Below are 6,911 nucleotides of genomic sequence, written 5' to 3'. Positions count from 1 at the left end.
GTGCCAAAAAATAAAATCATGAAAAGGGCAATCAAAATCCACAGAGGAAATCATATTTTGTACCTTACCCTTCTTCATAAGGAGTGAATGAATGAACTGCATTCAGTAACTAGCCATCCCAGCAATAACAAGAACTATGTATATATGTAAATGAACAAACAAGGAATAAATAATGAATTCAATAATTGTAAAATGGAATTGTGAAATATCGTGGCCAAGAAAAAAGTCAGGTACCTCATATTTACATTTGCTTGTCATTCAGCATCAATAATACAGCACAGGTCTTCGACTCCAAATCCTGGATCAGTTTACTGCTCCTGAATTCTAAAATGACTAGACTAAACACTAGTAGGCAGTGCAAAACATAAATAATTATTTAAAATTCAGGACTAGAAACTGGATTCAAGGTTAAGTTGATGACGTGTAATAGAATATCAGATAACCAACTTATATATGTTTTTTTATATGTTAACAGTATGTATTCAGTTCTTGAATTTGTACAAGAGCGAAGTGTGGCTGTTGTCCCGGATTCCTGGGTGGAGAGAACATCTGAAGTAAGATTTTTATTTTAATGTAATGCATGTAATTCCTATACCATTATTATGTGATTGGTACACAGTTTTTTGTAGTTTTTATAACAAAACCTATGACAATTGACCTATCCATACTGGTTTGTACACAGGTATGAACTTTACAGTATGCTGACAAAACCTCATTTCAATTAAAATACTGTTAGAGTTTAGACCTTACAGTTTAAAACACTAAGGTAGTTAACAATTTATACACTGAATTAGGAAAACCTACCTTGTGTCTATACTCATCATCCAGTTTATCAGCTCCACTGAAAACACCAGAACACTTTGTAGTTCTACATTTAGACTGCAGTCATCTGTTTCTCTGCGTACTTTCTTATCCTGATTTCACCCTGTTTTTCATTGGTCAGAACCACTACAGGATGCACAGAGCAGGCATGAATTGGGTGGTGGATCATTTTCAGCGCTGCAGTGACACTGACGTGTTGGTGATGTGTTAGTGTGTGTTATGCTGGCACAAGTGGTCAGTGACACCTCAGGGTCACTGCTGTACTCAGAATAGTCCATCAACCAAAAATATCCAGCCAACAGTGTCCTGTGTGCTGCATCCTGTGTCCACTGATGGACTAGAGGAAAACCTATACAAACTCTGCAGCACCAGATCAGCTACTGTCTTTGACTTTACATCTACATGGTGGACTAACAAGTTAGGAGTGTCTATTAGAGTGGACAGTGAGTGTGCATAGGTTTGTGCAAGAGTTTGTGAGTGTGCAAGCTCAGACAACACTGATGTGTCGGATCCACTCATACCAGCACAACACACACTAACACACCACCACAATGTCAGTGTCACTGCAGCACTGAGAATGATCCAACACCCAAATCATACCCTCTGTGGGGGTCCTGTATGGGTCCTTGAATAACAGGGGGAACTACAAAGTGCTCCTGTATGGTCAGTGGAGCTAATAAAAGAACAGTGAATGTAGATTTAAGGTAGGTAGTCCCTGATCCCAGGATCATTCAATATATAACACTAATATGAAATTAACAATACTCCTTACATTTTTAGACATGTGTATTGCAATTTACTATTTTGTTAAATTGGATTTTTATCACCAGTCTGTAAAGCTTGTCCAGTGTTTCAAGAGTAGTATTGAAAGTATGTAACATGATCTTAGAAATGCTAATAAATTTTATGGCTTCCTGTTCTGGCCTTAGAGTAGCCCTTACATGCACCTTTTGATGTTTTCCTTAAACACACTCACTTGAATGACGTAGAAAATTGCTGCTTAATTAAATCTAGAAAGCAGCCAATATGAGAGTTTGCAAAACAAAGGTTGAGGCCCATCAAAGTAATTCAACTCCACTTATATGTTTAGGGACACTTTTGCTACTGGCCACCTAAAAATAAACAAAAATTGATTCAACGTGGATCTTTGCCCAACAAAGTGTTGTGGAAAAAACTTGAAGTCAAGAGTTTTTAAATCATCAGGTGTGTATCAATTTCTGAAGGCTCATTGTAATCATTATTGTTAATTGTTTAGAAGCAAATATTTTAACTCTTGGGCACCAATTCTCTGCAAAGTTGATTATAAAACAGCTCATCAGCTAATGAGGAAGGCAGAGAACACTTCTTGTTTAGAGGAGTCAGATGGGAGTGGGAAGAAGCTAAAGGAAAAGAAGCCACCATCACGCTTTTTGTGTTATACCTCTGCCAGTGAGGATGGTAAATATTTAATATGATGCATGTATTTTAAAGGGCAATGTGTCTTAATATATTAAGAATTTGGTGTTCAATATATCAGTAAATATTACTTAACTGTGTGCTGCAGATGATAGTTTCCAACCTACCAAGGGTCCTAAAGTTCAAGCTAGATCTCCACCTAGATTGTCTGACTTTCTTGCACAAACAAGATGTGCTCTCTACCAAGGTAAGGCATTATTTATTTGATCAATATTAAAACTGTTGTATGTCTGAATGCATTCATGTATATGTAATGTTTATATTGCATGTGTTAGATATGGAAAGAGGGTTGGATATGGCAAGAGAACCAGCAAGTTTGCCGAATTGTGAGTTATTTTCTTTTTATAACAAACAGCCACATGCACATATACATACAAACAATAATAGAAGGGAAAAAAATCTGGCATGTTTAAATAAATGAAATAATGTAGACATTATTATGTTACTTATAGGGTCCGAGATTCCTGTGGTTGTGGGTAGAGAACTGGAAATGGCCCAAAGTGAGTTACAGAGAATACATTTTGTTTTATTTTCTGTGATGCAGGTTTGGTATTGGTTTTCATGTATGGAAAATGTACATTGTTATTTATTTATTTATTTTATTATTATTGTTGTTTCGTGTACCCTTTCTAGTTTACTTGACTAGTTTTAAGGCTTTATTGTGACTTTTATATTTGTCAGTGAAGAATCTTAATATAATATTGGAAGCCAAAATGCTGATTTGATTGAAGCATTACATCTTACTACTTCTTACATGCTTTATGATTGTACGATAGTACAACAAAGTTTGACCACTGCATTTAACTCATTCATGGCAGTGAACACACTCTCATTCTAGGGATTAGGGGCAGTAAACACACATACATACACACACACAGAGCAGCATTAGTTAGAATAATTAAGAGTGGGCATTGATTGGAATGATTTAGAACATGCATGAATGACAAGAAATGCAGGCTGCTGATATCTGAAAAACAAAAAAATTGTTTGTTTGTACTTTTAAACATTATAGCAAATACTGTGGAAATGGCTCTGTTGCATTTCAACAGTTGCTAAATTGTGACTATGAGAAGCATTAGCCCTCAGACAGTGATGTTTGTTTATATGGAAAACAACCAGTAAAATAATAATTTACTACACAGCCTTTGCCTGTTGGAATTTTAACAGAATATTAAGAATATAAATGTTTTCTGCAATTATTTTAGGACCACCCATTCAACCAGAGCGCCCTCCTCAAAGAGACAGTAAGTTTCTTTGTAAGTGTTCATTAATGTTATTGATAATGTTTGAAAATTATATTGACAAAATTCTGTTTCATAGATTTTCAAATGCATGTCCTCATGAAACTTGACCAGCTACTGCAGAAGCAGGAGGAACAAAGCCTTCTCCTTAAACAGCTGATTAATGCTAGAAGTGAGGTGCCAATGGATATGGAGTTTGTCACTGTGGATGATATGGAGGGATATGGATATGGATATGGATATGGAGAGATTGAAATTAAGCTGAAAGATGAAGAAGAAGAAAGAAAAATGGTGACAAGCTCAATTAATCCAATGATATAAAATAAATTCATAATTACATATTCTAATTAAATGCAGCATAGACAACTACACAGTTAAAACTGATGGTTTTATAAGGATTCTTTATTAAGGGAAATGGTTCTGTATAGAACCCTGAACACTCGAAGAACCTTTTGCATGATTAAATGGTTCTTTGCATCATGAAGGAGTTCTTCAGACTGATGGAGAATGTGCTGTAGATGGTTCTTTTCAGAAAAGTAATCTTCTATTGTTATTATGTTAAGCTTGTAACAATAGAACCATTTTTGGTGCCATACAGAACTCTTCTCTTAAAGGCAGTATACAGAAACCGTCTATAGCACATTTTCAATCAATCTGAAGAACCCCTTCATGATGCAAAGAACCCTTTAATTGTTAATCTGTAAAAGGTTTTTTCTTTTGACTTATCAATGTAAATATAAAACCATTTTCATTACTAAATAACCATTTCAAACTTACCTCTAACACACGCTGTCAATCCTCTCATACACACCATCAAACTCTGACACACCATCAAACCCTTTTATACACACCATTGAACTTCTCACACACACCATCAAACGCTCTCACACTCACCATTAAACTTTCTCTCACACACACCATCAAACCCTCTCATACGCACCATCAATCCATTGTTTATAAGTTGAAATATTTCCAATAAATAGGAAAATTAAAACTGTAAACTATACAATTCTCTTCATAGGTCAGATACCTTGCCACCTTAGGAGGGCATTCCCTTGGAGATGCAGTAAGACGTACAATGCGCACAATTGCATCCTCAAGAATATGGGCTTCATTTAGTCTGAAAGGAAGGAAAGGGAAAATCTCACTTCAGAATCTAACCATTTACAGAGTAATAATGAGTGAGTGTATTTCTCTGTACTTGCGAGCTTAGATGTTTATGGAAAAAAATCAATGTTGATTGGGTTTAAAAATCTATGCTTCATCTATGCAGAAGCAGTGATGAGAAGCCAACCAGGATCAAACGCAGCAGACATTGAGGCTCACATAGCTGAAACTCTGAAGCATGCACCAGGGATTGCACGACGAAAAGGGAATGTAAGTAAAAATCTAGTGAAAAATGCAGTGTGTAACATTTAGGGGATTTATTAGCAGAAATGCAATATAGAGTACAAAACCATATGCTTATTAGAGTATAATCACCTGTAACTACAAATCTGTGTGCTAGAAGCATTATGAGAAGCATCATTAGGTATTAGAAGTAGGGATGCACCGATTTTTATTTTTTCAGCATTTGTTTGACAGTAAAACATACTTTAAGGAGGCAAAAACACTGCACAGCTTGCATGAGGTCATTGTACCAGTCAAATGTCAGTCACTTCTACTGTTAACCTTTCATACTTCCATTCCCATATACTCGAATCCTCACCTAGGATCGTTTCTGGAATTGGTTGGGCAAGAAGCTCATAGTTGGTTTACTTTCACATACAAAAACTCAATCTGAACCTTGGATTGATTTCGTAATTTCATACATCACTTTTCTGTAGGTTTGCAAATTGACAGGAAGCTTCATGCTGATTTCCATTATTTTTTGTTGGATATAAACACTCAGGGGCTTTTGGGATGCATGGCATTTCACAGTGCATGACCACGTGCAAACAAGGAGCCGCTCTCCAAAGCAATAAAAAATTAGATAAAAGTTAGATGGTTATGTTCAAGAGTCACAGAACATGAATTCAGTGATCATTTTCATAGATGATGATGTATGGCCATGCAGGTGCTGCAGCTCGAGACATGCGTTTTCGGCCTTGCTCTCAGTACATGCACCAAACTTATATCTTATATCTGTGCAGTAGAAAAAAAAAACGAAAGAATGAGCCCCACTAAAAACTTGGATAGGTGCAGAGAAGATGGGGATGCACCAGAAGGGAGGGATTTTCCAATTCACTGCTACATGTCACTAAATCTTACACAGTGCTCCTTATATGGCAATTGTAGCACAATTATAGGGATACAAGCAATGTTCATCACTTGTGAATTGTTTCATTTCCCTCCCCCCACAGCCTTTGGCGAACTCAGACCCAGTGGAATCTGAATCACCATCTTATAATTTCTTTACTTCTACATGAACATTTTCCAACCTCACTGTTCCTTAGAATTCAACAGACTGTTTTTGTTGTATGAATAAATGATCTTTGTTCTGACTGACTCCTGTTTATTGTGCTCTGTGTTTAAAATTTGTTCTTAACTTCAATGTGAGTGGATGGAGCTTAATTGTTGTAAAGAGTGTATGTTTGTGTTTGTGTGTAATGTGTATAAACGTGCATACTCTTTTTGTAAAATTATTTTTGATTAAACTGCATTCTGAATTTTATTGTGATTGTCTGATATTTATTATGTTTGTGTAATGCTTGTAGTTATGTTTTGCATCATTGCAATTTTGGAAACAAAACTATGACAAGTACATTATCATGTAATTATGCTGAAATATGAAAACAAAATGGATGACATAGATTAAGTTATGATATCTCGTTTTTTAAGTATCTCTGTTCTGGCCACAGTAATGTCCATATTTTATAACAGACTAAAAATGATTGATGATGTGGATCAGGAAAAATGTACTGACAATGTTACTATGAGAAATATAGAACAGTATTTGCATAATGTGATGTAACTTTATGTCTACTTTGTGACTATGAATGAGTAATTACATTTTAGGTTGTCAGAATGTTGCAGAATACAGGAAAGGAATCTATCCAAAAAGGCATTTGTTATCTCGTTTAAGAGTATCTGTTAAGGTATTACATTTTAGCGGCATAGTTATGGTAATGGAAGCATTTGTGCTGCCAACCTGTCCCATGTGTCCTCTTTTTTAAAAACTCAAATATAGTCACCCTAGTTCAAATTATGAAATGAACTAATATTCGACAATATTGGAGATTTTTTGGGGGTGGGGGTGGGGGGCTGTATATTTTTTGGAATATATATTTCCGTTTGTATCAAAAAAGTCTTACCTTAAATATGTAATACAATACTGAGTTTTAGTTTTAATGAAAAAAATTCCTTCCATGTGTTTATTGGTGTTGGCGCCACTCCTCAGCAGCAGGCGGCGAT

This window comes from Hoplias malabaricus, chromosome 6 (genome assembly GCF_029633855.1).
Source record: "Hoplias malabaricus isolate fHopMal1 chromosome 6, fHopMal1.hap1, whole genome shotgun sequence".
Taxonomy (NCBI): domain Eukaryota; kingdom Metazoa; phylum Chordata; class Actinopteri; order Characiformes; family Erythrinidae; genus Hoplias; species Hoplias malabaricus.
The sequence above is the reverse complement of the archived record's forward strand: the minus strand, read 5'-3'. Positions refer to the sequence as shown.